This window comes from Marmota flaviventris, chromosome X (assembly GCF_047511675.1).
Source record: "Marmota flaviventris isolate mMarFla1 chromosome X, mMarFla1.hap1, whole genome shotgun sequence".
Lineage (NCBI taxonomy): Eukaryota > Metazoa > Chordata > Mammalia > Rodentia > Sciuridae > Marmota > Marmota flaviventris.
Window position 1 is genome coordinate 31,398,381 of NC_092518.1, and position 17,344 is coordinate 31,415,724.

Consider the following 17,344-nt stretch of genomic DNA (forward strand, 5'->3'; position numbering starts at 1 on the left):
CATTGATGAAGTTAGAGCTCTCATGATCAAATCACCTCTCACAGGTCCCATCTCTGAACACTGCTGCTTTAGAGACCAAGCTTTAAACATGTGAGCTTTTGAGGCACATTTCAGATCCAAACCATAGTACTAGATAAATTTATCAATGTCCAAGGTTTCATCTACTAACCTTAAGTCTCTTTAAGTCATTTATTTCCTCAAACTCTATTCATATGTTCACGACTCCCTAATGGATATTCCTCCCTGGATAATCCAATAGCATCTCAAACGCAACAAGTCCAATGGTAAATTCATTTGCTTTCCCACAAATTATATCCTTTCTCAAAGGCTCAAAGTCTGTCTTTGCTCTTCCTTATGTCTATTCAATGGCTAAATCTGTAAGCTCCCTGCCTTTTCAATATCTGTGTCCATCCTTACTATTACTTCCCTGATCTTAATTCTCACAAGTATTCATATTCTCTTTTGCCATAAAGCTCTAATTTCTCTTCCCGTGCCTTTCTTCTCCCAATTCATGATATCCAACAAAGTTTAATTGGTTTTCTAAGATAGAGCAACACATCATTAATACATTGTGCTATATCATGTTGGGTATATTCCTAGGCAGTAGGAATTTTTCAGTTCCATTATAATCTTTTTCTTCTATTTTATTTATTTATTTTTATGTGGTGCTGAGGATTGAACCCAGTGCCTCACACGTGCTAGGCAAGTGCTCTTACCACTGAGCCACAACCTCAGCCCCTCCATTATAATCTTATAGGGTCACTATCATATATGTGGTCCATCATTGATTGAAACATCCTCATGAGGTACATCATTGTGTATTTACCATATAGTCTAGGTGAGTACCATATAGTTGAGGTTTGTATAAGTATACTCTAGGATGTTTGCACAGTGATGAAAGACTTATTTGTCAGAATGCATCCTTGTTCAATGATATATGGCTGTTTATTAGACAATGTTGGTGCTCCACTGAGATCTCTTTAGGTCTCTTTTTACCATTTGACCCTTATGCACTCTTTCTTCACCAATTTCATTATTCTTTGAACTGCCAGGCCAGTGCCTTTGTTGAGTTTACTCTTTAAAAAGCTGCACTCAGGGTACTGTAGTTACTTTTCCTACAGGGTCAGAGGATGAGTGCTGAGCATTTCCATCCTGCCACTCTACCCCAAGGTGGATGCTAACCAATGACTGGGAATATAAAATCACAGATGCAGTCAGGTGCAGTGGGGTATGTCTAATCCCAGTGACCTAAGAGACCGAAGCAGGAAGATCACAAGTTTGAGGCCAGTATGGGCAACTTAGATCCTGTCTCAAAATAAAAAATAAGAAAGACTAGGGGCATAACTCAGTGGTAGAGCTTCTCTGAGCTCAAATCCTAATACTATGAAAATGATAATAATAATAATAGTAATAAAAGTACAAATGCCTGACCTAAAGATGGTACAGCTTAAATGCCTAACTCATAATACAAAGTTTCCGTATTTTAGGATCAGGCTAAAGTTACCCCTTGGAGGATTTATGCCAGGCTCCCACCCTCACTTGTCTTACTCTCCTTTCCTATGCCCTAACCCATTTGCCTATCTCTCAGGGTCTGCTGCTGGGCAATTGTACCTGCCATGTGCCAGGCACCATGTTAAACACATATGTAAATAATTTCATTTAGTTTAACCATCACAACCAACCCAAGAGGTAAATACTATTATTATTCTGATTTAACAGATGTGAAAACTGGAGTTTAGAAAGGTTAAGATTTTTCAAGGCTATATGGCTAGTAGGTGGCAATGCCAGGAATCCAAACAAGCCTTCAGAAGCAGAAGCTCAGCCAACCACTTAGCTATTTTCCTCCTGAAACTGCTATGTGGAAGGCAGACATCTAATATGACCCTTGAAGATCCCTGACTCTTGGTATAAATACTCTATGCAATCCCTTTCTCATGGGTGCAATCTGGACCTAGTGATTTGCTTCTAATACATAGAATACGATAAAAGGATTTAATTCCTTGATTATTTATATAAGACTGTGATTTTTATCTCACTAATAGATCATCTTGCTGGTTTTAATGAATCAAGCTGTCATATTGGGTAAGCTCTTGTGATAAGGAACTGAGACAGGGCTCCAATCAATAGCTTATGAGGAACTAAGGCCTGAATCCTGCCAACAATCAGAGTGGGCTTGGAAGTGAATCCTTCCCCCAGTGGAACTTTGACATCTTGACTGGAGCTCATGAGAGACCCTGAGCCAGAGGGCTCAGTTAAGCTCTGCCTGGATTCCTGGCCCACAGATATTAAATGTGAAAAAAAATACTCTGTTGCCCAAAAAACAGTAGAGTGAGGATTGTTATTCTGTTTAATACATGAAACCTTTTGTTTAGTGACTTATTAATAGAAATGTTAACTAATAATCTGTCACCTGTGTTAATTTTACAATTCTATAAGTTTATCTAGGATGATGGCAGTAAACCAGTTGAAAAATGTGCTGGAGAGTGATATTGGTCAGATGATAGTGTTATATTGTGTGCATGTATAAATATGCAACAACAGATTCCATCCTTGTGTACAACTAAAATGCACTAATTTTTTAAAAAACACCAAAAAAATAAAATAAAATACTATGAAAAAAAGAAACAAAAATATTAACTTTTCAGTATGATTTGTACTTGATGCCTTTATAACCAAGTAAACAACAAATAAATTATAAGTGAAGGCTCTTTAAAGAAATTATTTAATGCATTCAAAATAAGCATTCCCTTGTTCCAATCAGTTCATCATTCAATAAGGAACAGTGCAAATCAGGCACCAGCAGACTTATTGCTCAACTGTAAGCAAAGCTATGTTCAGTGCCTCCTAGACAACTGCACATTTCCCAATGTGTGCCTCTCTCTGCACTGCACACTCACCCACACAAAGCACAGTCGTCATGTAAATGGAAATCAACCAAGGATGCTTTCTCCAACTCTTTATTCCTCTCATTGCCATGGGATGACAGATCAAAAGTCAGATGATGAAAGTAAAATTGAAAAAAATGCAACTATACCAGCAGCCTGAATCCATCTTTTGAATAGGCAAGAGAAAGTAGTAATGGAATGGATGACATTGAGTGACAGTCGGCTGCTATGATGGTGGGAGTAGAAAAAAGCCAGGCGATAAAGACAAATGCATAATATTCTTTTACCCACAGGGTAACATGTGCATTATCTCCATCCCTGTAAAATAGTGTTTGGCAACAACTGGGATGGCCAACTGTCCTGATTTGTCTGAAGTTGTCCTCATTTTAGCATTGAAAGTCCCGTGTCCCTGGAAACAACACAGTCCCTTGTAAATCAGAATGGGTGGTCACCTTAGCAACAACACTTAATTTCCAAAGGACTCAGCTCGCTTTGATGATTGCTTTTTAATTAGAGGGGTCAACAAAAAGCTATTTTCTTCAACTTTTCTCCTTGAAAGCCATAAATATCCTCCTGGCAGAGCTTATTGTTTGAGTTAATGCCACAACTTCTATTTCTTCAGCAAAAAAGTGACAGACATTGGAAAGATTTTACTAATTTTATTCACATAATATATTTGAACTGAAAGTTGGGAGTTGGAGATAGGAGTGTGAGTTTGGAAGACAGAAAGCTGTCAAAAATATGGACTAGGAGTGCATTTAAATTTGCTGGTACATTAGTGATTGATGGAACCATTTGACTGAATACAAAGGCACAAATTAATTATGTCAGTAGTCACATTTGCAGTCCTAGAGAGCTGGGGCTTACAATTTTTTAAATTTTACAGCTAGAAGATGCTTTGGAGGTAATATAATCCAAACTTCTGCTTTTCAGATAGCATTCAAGGAAGCTCAAGTTTGGATTTTGCTGCCTGTTGTAGAACTTTGGTTTCAGGAGATCTTACTAGGTGTTGTATGATAAAAGGGTACCTTGGTCACATAAGTGTAGGAAATGTCAGCGTAAGCAATGCCAAACAAATTTCTTGACAGCAGGGACTTTCTAGAAATTTCATATGCTCACAATCAGTGACTCTCATTCAAAGATATACATTAGAATCACCTGGGGAATTTTTCAAAATTACAGATGACTGGCCTCGCTCAAATCTAGAAAATAAGAGAAAATAAATCACTCTCTAGATGGATTTGACATGCACCTTGGTTAAGAATCACTGCCTCTATTGTTTTCCCTTTGTCCCATTCCATTGGTCTATATGTCTATTTTCTTGCTACTAGCAAGTTGTTTTGATTATTACAGCTTATTATATTTTGAAGTCAGGTAGTGTGATGCCTCCAGTTCTGTTCTTTTTGCTCACAAATGCTGGGTGCAATGGCACATGCCTGTAATTCCAGTGATGAGAGGCTTAGGCAGGAGGATTGAAAGTTCTTGGCCAGCCTCAACAACTTAGGGAAGCCCTGCCTCAAAAGAAAATATATTTTAAAAAACTGGGGATGTAGCTCAGTGGCAGAACACTCCTGGGTTCAATTCCCACTACCAAAAAACATGGCCACCTTGATTCATCTATGCTCTTATATAGTCCCCCTTCTCCCACCCCTGGATTTTTTTTAAAGAAATTCCCAGATAACATCTTACTTTGTTCACAAATGCTTCAAAATGAATTTCTAAGTAACAAAATTCTTTTAATATAATTGCAATAGCTTTGTCACATCAAAAAATCAACAGTGCTGTACTTCATAAATTGTGCAATTATTATGTGTTAAATAAAAATAAAAATTAAATCTAATAATATTAAATAGTCAGTTAACTTAAACAAGTTAAGTTAAGAAGAGTTGACACTTTAGTGATAATGGTTGTTTTTAATGCAGAACATGGTGTTAAGTAGAAATCACAAGAGACTATTGTTTTGAGCTAAGCTCCTGCACTGAACTCCAGTGGACCAGACCAAATATTCTGCTCAAACCATCAAAACACCGATCCTGTTTCATGCAATGAAATGTTGCCCAGCATTAGAATAGAAAATAAAGCCAATTAATATTTTTTAATTATTGCAATTTTGTTTATTGACAATGGTATGACCTTTTATTTGTTCATGTGTATTTTTGTGTATTTCAGAAGTGTTTCAGTATTTTTTCATATAGGTTTTGGACATTTCAAAACTAAGTTTTCACCTAGGTATTGTATTTTATTTATTTTAGTTCATACCTTACTGTTTTAAATAAGGGTCTTCCCTTTCATTAAATTTTCTAATTTTTTATTACTTACATATATGAAGTTTATTAATTTTAATCAGCTTTATTAAGATATAATTTATATAAATAACATTCAGATTTTAAGTGTACACTTAAAATATATATATATGTATATATTATATACATATATATGTATATAATGTGCATGTATCATATATATGCATATATGTACATATATGTATAAAATGTATATATAGGTATATATACATATATGTAGATGTATATCTCTATATGTGTAGATGGATATATCTATACATATAGATATATCCATTAAGCTACTATGTCACGAGGGAGCTGAAGCTCCAAATCTGGGTTCTTGTGTCTGATGAAAGAAAATTTAAAGTCAGACACCAAAATCCGTGCAAGAGAACTTTATTTTAAGTGAAAGTAAATTGAGGCTCAAGCAAAGAGCACTCTGAAGAGATACAGTGGGTCCTCTCCAAGGAGAGAATACCAAAAGAAACAATGCTGCTTCCAAATGTATTACTGTTTGATGTTTGCCTTGAGAGCTGGGGACTATCTTCTGGACTCTTTGACAATCAGGTGTTCAATTCCTCCTTTATATTGGGCGGTGGAGTTTTGAACCATAGTTGGTTCTTTCCAGAACTGTCATGGTGTCCATCCTATTCAGGGAAGCCTCACCCACAAGTAAATCCTATGTTAATGTGGGTACTGGGGTCAGTGGCCCGTCAGAATTTACTTAGTGTGCCTTTGTTACTAAAGAAATCTCCCTTCCAAGATATATGGAGGCACTTATGGCCATAACTCCTAGCTTTACCCTGACTTTAGTGGACTTGTCAAGAATTAGCCTCATTAATTCTTCTTTCTTGATACATTTCCCCCACTTAGTCTCCAAATTAGCTCCTGTTGTTTCTATTTGCTTATCCTCAAGGTTTTGTACTAATGTTTTTCTACAGGTTATCCTCCAAGTTATTTACTCATCTGCCTTGGCACTAATTTAAAGAAAACTTAGAGTAACTTAAAGTTTATCTGTGACCTTGCTATGTATTCTACTGCTCATTACTAACTACTGCTTAACAACCACACCCATGATAGATATTTATATGTTGATTTTTTTTAACCTGCTAACTTACTAAATTCTATTTTAAGATACATACTCTGAAAAATTCTTACTAGATTTGGGCAATCATTAAAAAGGTATCACATCCCAACATGTTTTTTGTTGTTGTTTTTACTTTTCACTCTATCTTACCATGGTAAAAAGACTTAAAATCAATATTATAATAAGAATAGATTCAATGTCAAATTCTGGCTGATCCTAAAGATTTAAATTGTTATTACAGGCATACAGAAACATGATCCTTCTTGCAACAGGTGCCATGCTAAATACAAGTTTACTGATGTAAGCAGCTAATAATAATTGGAATGTGAGCTGACTCAAGAATAGATATCCGGCTCATTAATATTTGCTTTAGAGAAATAGGCTCAACTGTTCTTCTCCAGTCTCAGTGGGTCCACGACCTGGATGCTTATATTCATTATATGGTTGTCATTATTCAGAGAACTCCAAATGACTTACTGGTTGGAAAAATGTGTTTACCAAGCTCTGCTGTATTTATATTTAGGAATTTATGTGACTGGCAATGATTTTAATGCTCCCAAAATGTGACCATTTTATTTGAAAGTTAAGAGACAGCCATCTCACTCATCTGGCTGAGACTGGATTAAGAGAAACTTTGCATATGAGAAGGGGCTTTCCTAACTGAGTCTCCTCTGGGGCCATGGAAATTCTAAAGGTAAAGTGTAACTTATCTAGGGCATGGTAATGAGCAATAAATCGGGCAAAGCTTGTGGGAGCAGAAGGGGTGAGACATGCTGGTTGGAAAACAAAGGGAGAATATAACAGTTTCTTACAGAACTTCTTTGAACTGATAGAGACATGCCCCATAATTTATTACTTCATGCTTGTCTTAGTTTGGGGTTATGAAAAAGAAGACCTTGAGCAAGGAGTTAAGAGCCAGTAGTTTGTTGGAGGAAGGAGCATGATCTCAGTATATTGGATACTCTGATCCCAATTAGCTACTTTTGTTTCTATTTGCTTATCCTCAGTGTAATAGGATTCTGACAAAGGAGAGAAGTAAAATTAAGTGTGTATAAATGAAAGGTTATCACTGGGGGCTGAATCTCACTGAACGTCCTTAAAGATACTGTGTAAAATGTGCTTCGGAATTGTCTTGCTGAGAGCTGAGGATGCTGAAATATTTATCCACTCATTTCCATGCTTCATTGGTTCAAGGTTGTCTCTATGAGGGAAGGGGTAGAGGTCAAACGTGGCACTTCTGACCTGCCCTGCTTTCCGAGCAAACATGCTCCTGTGGTCAGAGAGTGACCTCTGGCAAAGAATTGTATGGGAATTATTTACAAGCAATTTCTGTAGTAGACCAAGAGAATATGAAAGCTATAATTCTATATTGCTATGTCGTTCTCTGGTTGTTTCTTGTGTGTGAGTTTTATCTCACCAATGGGAATGTAAACTGTTGTAGTAGAATCTGGGCCACAGATTGTACTTGTATTGCTTGCCCTCCCCAATAAATTCTGGTGAGTTCTTTGCTACTGCAAGACAAAGTCCATTAAGCCCACTGTGACTGGGGGGCCAGTGCCTTTCTTTTCAGACTTCTCTTCCAAGTGTACTTTCTCAACCCAAGCATTCTGGCTGTTCCTTGATGTCTTCCTCAATTGACTCCTCTCTACCTAGAATATCTCATACCCCCTTGTGCAATGGGTCAACATTAATCATCTTTTAAGATCAGCTAAGTAACTTTTCTTTCATAAAAATTTCCAAGTACCACCTAAATAGTCATGTCCTCTTTTTCAAACCACTACCTGCTCCTTACATCTGCCATACAATTTATCCTAACATACTGAAGTTTATTTTTTATTTTTTGCCATGCTAGAGATGGAACCCAGGCCTTGTGCGTGCCAGGCACATCTTCTATCGCTGAGCTACACTCAGCCCATAAATTTTATTTTTATGTATTAATCTTGCCTTCCAGACTGGAGCTCATTGAGAAAGTGAACTGTTTCTTAGATATCAAACACTCACCCAGCTGAGTGCTTGATATAGAGTAAATATGCAAAAATATTTTTAAATGATAAATTAATGTGACCAATAAATATTTTTCTTATTAGATAAAACAAGGAGCTGGAAATGCCTATTTTAGATATCCCTAAAATACCTTTCAAATATTTGTATATTGAATTTGGGTCATGGTGAATATTCTTGAGAATTCTGTGTCAATGTCCTTCAGCCAAAGATGGCCAGGAACATGGCTATTTGGTTAAACAAGTTGAGTTCTTATCTCAATGAGAGTGACATACATTTTTGGGGGACTATAGGGTGTCTAAATAAAAGTATGTTTGAAAGAAACTGTTATGGTGTGAACTGATCAATATAATCGATAAGTCATAGATATAGGTTATAGGCATAAGGCAAGATAGAATAGATATTAGTAAATGACAGATGAAAATGTGTATGTAAGCTATAAGATAACTGTAGTTTTAAGTAGGCATCAAATAAATTACTAGTACTGAGTGTGTAAAGCAATTGCTCTGGTAGAGACTCATTAGTCACTAGCAACAAATCCTGCCTTGCTGGGATTATGGGAATAGGGTCATTGTAGTCATTTGAGTAAAAAGATCTGACTATAGAAACTCCATCTTAGTTTCTTTGTTTATGTCCCTGTGAAGAGAGAGCTGCATGACCCATTTCTAGGAAATAGAAAATAAAGCTGTTTTCTTATAAAAAAAATTGTCTTTCTGTACTTTGTACCCCACAAATTGTACCCTACTCAGGATTCAGCAGTGGTCATGGTGAGCTACATCCTAGTGTGAATGCCCTTGTGGGTCTACATGACTTTGAAGTAAATTCTCGCCCTGCCAACCCCTACCCAAATTCAAGATACGACTGTCTAGCACCTGCTTGAACCCAGGACTGTGGTCAACTGAACTGCAAAGCTAATGCTTTTTTTGCTTCTGTTTATTGCTTGCTTGCTGACTGGAAAATCCCTGTCCTACTTAGAGCCCATAGGTCCCACTTATTATTAATGTTTTAATTTCTGTGATTGGCTAGCTTACATGACCATAAGCAAGTCACTGAGTTGTAGTTTTTGTGCTTATATTCTCCTTGGATGGACCAGAAAGCTGCTGTCTTCCCATAGAGTCTCTACAGGTGAGTGACAGTCCCTGGCCAGGTAAATAAAGCTCTCTTTTGATTTGAAGTTTGGACTTAGAGTGCTTTCTGGAGTGGCTCCCCATAACAAAACTATAATAAGATCTGAGCTATCTATGAATGATTTGGTGAAGGGACCAAGAAAGCATGGATTTTTTTCTGTAAATTGGATGCTGTCAAAAAGAGGAGGTAATCCTAAGATTGGATATTTTGTGAAAGACATGTGGGCTTTTAGTTTGTCTATGCTTAGACAAACTTATAAATTGACTTTTTTTTTTGCTTTGCTTCATTATATAGTGATCTCATAGTGACTTTAACTGAGTTTGGTGTTCTGTAAGATTGTTTCTGTCCCACAGAATCAAATAACCTGGCTGTGATCATTTGACCTGTTTGTAATAATATTAAGGTTCACTTTTGGATGTCAGATAAATTATGAACAGAGGAATGCCTTTTTTGACATGATGAGAGAAAGACTGAAAAGAATAAGATTATATGTGCAGGAGCTGATAGCTCTCACAAATGTGGGATGAGAGCTGAATAGAAGAAGTGAATAAAAACAAAAAGCCAACTGGATCTTCCATCCTGTTCTGTGACCTTTCAGGCTGACAAGAGTCTTAAATCTTGAAGCTCTGCATAGTCCCCAAAGCACAAAATGGCTGAAAGAAATCTATTTTTTTTTTCACCAGAAAAGCAACTAGCACAAATCCTCCTTTGAAGATATAAACCAGAAGGCCTGAAAAATTAAAATACTTAGTCCAGTACCAATATCACTTGTGAGGTAATAAAATAATAGGATTTCCTTTTCCTTGCCTCCCTGTCCTGGCTACTTTCTCTTTTTAAAAATTGTTGACATCTTTTGTGTAGATGAGAGTCATGTAGCAAATCTGAAAGCATATAATTTATACTCACAAGGAAAAGAAAAAAATGAAAATTTCTGGTAGCTAAAATGTTTATGAAGCCCTATGATGGGAAATCTAAGTCCAAATATTTACTCAGAAATCTTTGCAATATTTGTTCAATAAATTATTTTGGAACACTTAGTTTGTTAGGTACTATGATACATGCAGGAGATACAAAGATGAATAAAGCAAATCCTGTTCATAGTCCAGCAGGAGACTTAAGCTTGTGTGTGTGTGTGTGTGTGTGTGTGTGTGTGTGCTGGGGTTTGAACTCAGGGCTTCATGCATGCTAGGCAAGTGCTCTAACACTAAGCTACATTTCCAGCCCAAATAATTACTAACTTAACAAAAAAGCAATAAATAAATAGCCAAACCCTTGCACCTCTTTTGACGGACTCTTCACCTCCTGCAATGAGAAGTGACATCGCAGGTGCCACATACAGAGGAAGTATAACCATGAGTGGTTGGAACCAATAAAATCTAAATGATCTAAGATTCACTTTTTAGTGACAACTTTTATTTAGATACAATAATTTTTATAAATAACTTATAATTTTATAAATTAAAATAAATAATTATAAATAAGTTTACTTAGATATAATTTTGAACTTACAGAAAAGTTGCAATGAATACTACAAGAACTTCTGTTCACCCAGATTCACCAATTTTTTTCTTTGTTTTTCTTAACCATTTGTAATTTGGAAATATTTTGCCTAGTTAACTACTCCTAAACACTTTAGTGTGTGTTTTCTAAAAGCAAGGACATTATTCTACTTAACAACCATGCAATTATCCAAATCATAATATTTACCATTGATATAACATCATTACACAATGTATAGTCTGTATGCAAAATGTCTCAATTTTCTTAATAGTTTTTTTTTTTTTTTTTTGCCAAAACTGATTCAATCCAGGCTCACTCATTTAATTGTCATACTTTGTATTCTTCTTTAACCTGGGACAGTTCCTCAGTCTTTTTCTTTCTTTCTTGATCCTGACAGTTTTGATGGTTATAAGCTAGTAATTTTATAGAATTCCCTTCAAGGTGGATCTATGTGATGTTTTCTCATGGTGAGATTCACTGTATGAATTTATGACAAGAATAAGTGGTTGATTTTTTAAACCCCAGAATACCTGCCTCTGCCCAGGGCTCCCTTAACTTTGACCAGACATTGTATATAGCTGTAGGGGGGTGAGGTTTTCTTGCAAAATTTAGGTTGTATTAGTCAGTTTTCTATTGCTATGACAAAATACCTGAGATAAATCAAATTGAGGAGGAAAAGTTTACTTTGGCTTATGGTTTCAAAGTCTTCAGTCCATGGTTACTTGGCCCCATCATTTGGGCCTGATGGAAGTCTCAACATCATGGTGGAGAGCACACAGTAGAGCAAAGTTGCTTGCCTCATGGCTACCAGGAAGCAGAGAGAGAGGGAGAAGGGTTAGGGACAAAATATACCCTCAAGGACATGCCTCCAATGACCTGCTTTCTTCAATGAAGCCACTCCTCCTAAGGTTTTCACCACCTTCTAACAGTACCCCAGTTGGTGAAAAAGCCTTTAACATATGAGATTTGGGGGGACATTCCAGACCAAAACTACATTAATTTTTCTTTGCTTCTTCCTATGATCCCTAATTTAGTTATAAGGATTGATAAAATCCTTGAGCATGTCTGCTTCTTGGGGAGTTTAGACTTAACTGAAACCTTATGTTAATTCCTGATGTATGTCTCCATTCACCCATGGACTAGTGTCTGCTTTATTATGATGGTGATGCATAAATCACCTATCAAGGTGAATAAATGACTGACAGGGATAAATAATGACAAGAAGGTGGTAAGGCCATTTTTCTCCTCTATTTTTTTTTTGTATTTTATTCTTTTGTCTTTATTTCTTTTATTTGTCTCCTCTTCTAAATAAGTACATTTGCAATCCAATCTCTAAGGAAAGTCAACCACATAGAATCCTCAAAGCAAGAGCTTTAATCAAGCCCTAGTGCAAAGGAGGTCAAGGCTTTAGTGAGGTTTGGAGTTTTGACTGCCTATTCAGTTCCTGCTCCCTCATGCTGACATGGATTATCCAAGGCTATCACAAAGTGGAAGGAGAAGGAAGTGTGGGAGAAAAGAATGGGTGGAGAAGACTTCCAAGAAGTGGCAACTTTGTAAAGGTTAGCACCCAGCACTTAATTCATTTCAGCTTGGAAATGACCCCTTTGTACAGCTTGTTCTTCCAGAGAGAGAGATTAAAATGCTGTCTTGCCTGCTTTTAGTGGTGTGGTAATTAAAACAATTAATCCTAGGTCCTAAATAATGTGGCTCAATTTATATGGTAGAAGAGAGAGTGGTCCTCCTTCATCTGCTTCTACTCACTGAAGATCACATCCAAGAAAATGAGCAAATTCCTATATTTTACTTCCACACATAGGGTCTATTTAGAGAGAGGAAGGGATTATTAAGGGGGAAAATAGAATCTAAAGTTTCTATTTCCCTGAAACTGAGAAGCAAGCTTATTTAGAGATGTTACTAGCATAGCTCAAATGCAAAGTTAGTTGATTAAAATAATATTTTTTGTGCATTTAGAATGTGCTGGGCCATTCCTTAGGAGCTCTACATAGCTTGTCTCATTTAATATTCAGTATATTATATGAGTTGGATAGCATTATGATCATTAGTTGGATCATTATTATGATCATATCCTGTTTTTCAGATGAAGAAGCTGGAACTGGGAAAAGTGAAGAAATTGGCCAAGATCAGTTAAAAGTGGAGGCAGTATTTCAACACAGGTAGTCTGGCCCAGAGCCCATCACTCAACCAGTGTGCCATTGACATTCCAGCTTTCAATTTGCCTACAGTCTAATAGTTGCCATAAGACAACTAAGAGATGAATACATTCCAGATGACTGGGTTGGCCAGAGAAAATTTCACAGAAGGCAGGTTTGAACTAAACCCTCAGAGGTGGATAGAGAGGTCAATGTGGAGAATTCTGACAGCCTGATATTGATTGGCCAGGGCACAGGATCACTGCAGGGACAAAGCGATTGGACCTGCTACACCCTCCCCACATCCTTTGGGCCACCAGTGTTTCCTTGGGTCTCCATGGGGTTAACTGAAAAGACTGAACCTACCCCTGGCCATACCAGCCTAGTTACTGCTCTTTCTATCCCAGCTTCACTTCTTGGAACTAGGTAGTTTAGTTTAACTCAGGGTGTGGCAGTGGAAAGCCATACCACATTCTCCAATTTAGCTTAACTATGAGCAAAGCTATCTTGATTTTCCTCTGGCTTCTTGTCTGTTCTGAACTTGGATGAAAAGATGAGCAATTGACACCCTCAAAATGTCAACAATGGGAAAGTAATAGAAAATTCAATTTAAAAGGCAAATTATACATGGCAGACCAAGGAGATCAATAAAGGGTGGTATAAGAAATTTATCCAAAGCCTACAAAAATCATTTTATAATTCTCTGTGCAAGTACACATACCATGTTTCTCCATATAGGAAAACATTCTGGGATTTGTTTCCAAATTAATCTTTAGAAATATAATGTCACAAAATCCCCCTTTTTTTGTACCAGAGTCTGAACCCACAGCTGCCTAACCACTGGGCCACATCTGTAGCCCTTTTTATATTTTACTTAGAGACAGGGTCTCACTAAATTGTTTAGGTTCAATCCTTAGCACCACATAAAAAACGAAATCCCCATTTTTATACAAAGAAATTTGCCAAGAACCGTAAGTCTTTTTTTTTTTTTTTTTTGGTACTGCAGATTGAACCCAGGGGTGCTTTACCACTGAGCTACATCTAATTTTCTTTTTTTATTTTGAGACAAGGTCCTGCTACATTGCTGAGTCTTGCTAAATTGCTGAGGCTGGCCTCAAACTTGTAATCCATTTATTTCAGCCTCCTCAGTCATTGAGATTACAGGCATACACCACCATATCAAAAGGAACTTTAAGTCATTTCCAAAAGTCAAACTAATATATTATCACGTCTTTGAATCATTTCTCTTCTCCCCAAATTGATGTTTTTCAAGCATTGCTTGATGACCAAAGAACATGTCAGTCTGTTTGGAAGGCTTTAATGATCTGACAAATACTGTTATTATTTGGAAACAATTTTTTCATACTTCTTCCCAAACAGTGCACCTCAAATGACAGCCTCTCAATTGATCTCAGTGTTAGGCAGTTTTTTATCATTAATATTTATGTGTTTATATTTGAATGTAAATTTGAAAATAATCTCCAATTTAAATATTTTATGTAAATATATAAGTATAGAAATTAGTTTTGACATCAAATCTGAAGACAATTGCCAACTATTAGCAAATGGACAAAAAAAACCCTCTTTTCTCTAGGAATCAGGTTGCCATTATATTCTTTTTTTTATTATCAAATGACCTTGCATGAAAACAGGAAGAGAAAGATTTTTTTCTCCTTACTAAGCAAAACAGTTGTCCCAATCTCTGCAAAATATTTTCCCTATATCTCTGACCCTTCCAGAATAAAAGAAATGATAGCATGTTTGCTCTTCCACTTCAGGAGGGAAAGAAGCTGTAGGAAAATTACTTTTTTTCCACTTGTGTGATTTGAGAAAAAGCTACAACTCCAGCCTTTCAATGTGCAAGGAAAACAATACACACTTATTACACTGCTATCTGTGGGACCCAAATGTATTAAGTTAGGAGAAGATAACTCAGGAGAAAGATGAAATATATTTTAAATAAAATGTTACATTTGCTGCTTTTCTGTCTTCTGGAATTTAACCTCCACCTGACCCACCTCCAGGCTAATCACTTTGGCTCTCTTAGCACTTCCTTATAGTTATCTTCCCTTTTCTCCAAAATAAACTTCAGAACCATTTTTAATCTACATTTTAAAGTTTATTTGGCTATCTATTTATACACAACCATGTAAAAGAGTTTAAAGTGGTTTAAGAGGATCCATAACATACACCAAGAATCTAATAACAGATCAGGAAAGAAGCATATACACACACCAAAACAAAACTTAATACAGTTCTATTCATTTACTCTGGGTGGACTACAAATTTGGTCCTAAGCTTTCTAGTAGGTAATCAGAAAAGGCAAGTTAATTAGTTCATTTAGTGTCCATAAAACCAAAACAAACTAATCATACAAGTGGAACACTGTTATTTCTAATAGTAAGTCCAGACCAAAATTTCTCTTGAGAGGCTTCATTAACAGACCAGCACATGATGTTATAGTCAGTGTTCTCAACAGCAATCCAATGGGAGATGCAAAGATGAATTTCACAGGACTTCTTCTTGGATTCCTCAGAATAGGCAGATGGCATCACACCAAGTTGAAGATCAGGAAAAACACTGTTATTGTGAATTTGACAGTTTTGGGAGTGTCCAGTATGATGTAGTCCAGATAGTCCACTCTTTAGCTAGGCAAAATCAGGGATACATTTTACAATCATTCCAGTCCTCATGATGGTTTTGGAGAAACTGCAAAACGTCCAACACTGTATATGCAATGTTTAGGAATAAGGTGAGTGTGTTTCTTCTTGACAGAGAAAAGACGGCTTGTTGGATCCCCAAAAGTCCACAAATCACTCAGAAAGGTTAAGAACAGATTAACATTAAACAGGTTATAGAAATAAACAGACCAAAAATTCTGCATGCTATTCTGAATACTTATTTTTTTTCATCTTAGCCTAAGTTTACCCCTTCTCTGCAAAAAGAACCTTTTTTGTTTCCATTTAATCCACGGCTTGGGCGGGTGCTCCTGGGTGGTGAGAAGCTGTCTCTTGGCTGGTGCTAGAAACTCAGGCGCATCTTGATGTTAGGGGAACACAGAGGAGCCGCTCCAAAGCCGCCGGGCCCCGGGGGCTCCTAGTTACCCTTGAGTGTGAGCTTTCTGAAGAGATACTCGCCCAGACCAGCATCCTGGCCGGCCAGCCTGCGAAGGTTGGTCAGATGCTCACCCATCTTTTTGATGAGTTGCACTTCCTGGTCTAAGAAATGGCTCTCCAGGAAAAAGCAGAGTTGGGGGTCTGTGTTAGCCAAACCCAGGGCATGCAGATCCAAAAGGGCCTCGTTCAGATTCTTCTCCAGGATCAGGGCAGCTTCCATGGCTTCCAGGCAATCATGCCACTCATCTTGGGTCAGCTTCTGCCCATCCTGGCAGAGGGAGCGGTCGCTCACCTGGTTTTGCCTCAGGAGGCGATGGGCACCTTCTCGCTTTTCCTCAGCCAACCTGAAGAAGAAACCGCCCTCTAGAGCCACACGGTTTCCTTCGAAATAGAAGCCCAGAGAGAGGTAGGTATAGGAGGCCTGCAGGTGCATGCTGATCAGGCGGTCGAGGGCAGCCTGCACCTTATGGGTATAAACTTGGTGGCCCTGGGTGCTCATGGCTGCGTGGCAAGACGGAGCAGACACAAAATATGATGCTGGCTCGCCCCGGAAGCAGGGGAAAGTTGAGGAGATATACCGGAAGTTGTGAGTAAAGAGGTGGGGCTAGAGGCTGGTGTGACGTTGGGGGTAGGGTTAAGGTTTTTTTTTTTTTTTTTTTTCCCTGCCGTTCTGAGGATTGAATCCAGGGAGTCTCTACCACTGACCTACATTCCTAGCCCCTTTTTTGTTTTTAGTTAGTTAGTTTGTTTGTTTGTTTGTTTTGAGACAGGCCCTCGCTTAACTGTTCAGGCTGGCCTCCAATTTGCAATCTTCCTGCTTCAGCCTCCTAAATTGCTGGGATTACAGGTGTGCACCACCACATTTTTGATAGGTAGGTGGGATTACAGGAGACTCAGTCTCTCAGTTTACTTTCTGATAAGAATTTAATCCTTTCTTCTTTCATAATTATTGGAAAGGAGTCCTTATTTGTTATCTGACCCATATTTAACTATGATTCCAAGCTGAGGTAAGAATGTCAAAAAGTATTACAGTGAATTCCCTCTGAATCTTTGTTTGTGACTTAAATTCTCTTGTTTCTTAATTGAGAACCTATATTTCAGTGTTTTTTTTTTTTCTCCTGCCTCTGGTCACTCATTGTCTCAATGATTAGCCATTAATCCCAGTTTGCCTAGGGCAATCCTGTCGTCCTGGTGT

At 37.4% G+C, this 17,344-nt stretch overlaps 1 pseudogene; it reads right to left on the reverse strand.

The window, feature by feature from the left end:
- Positions 1–16,129: 16,129 nt before the first annotated feature.
- LOC114085940 (ferritin light chain pseudogene) lies at positions 16,130–16,738 on the reverse strand (annotated as a pseudogene).
- Positions 16,739–17,344: the final 606 nt, after the last annotated feature.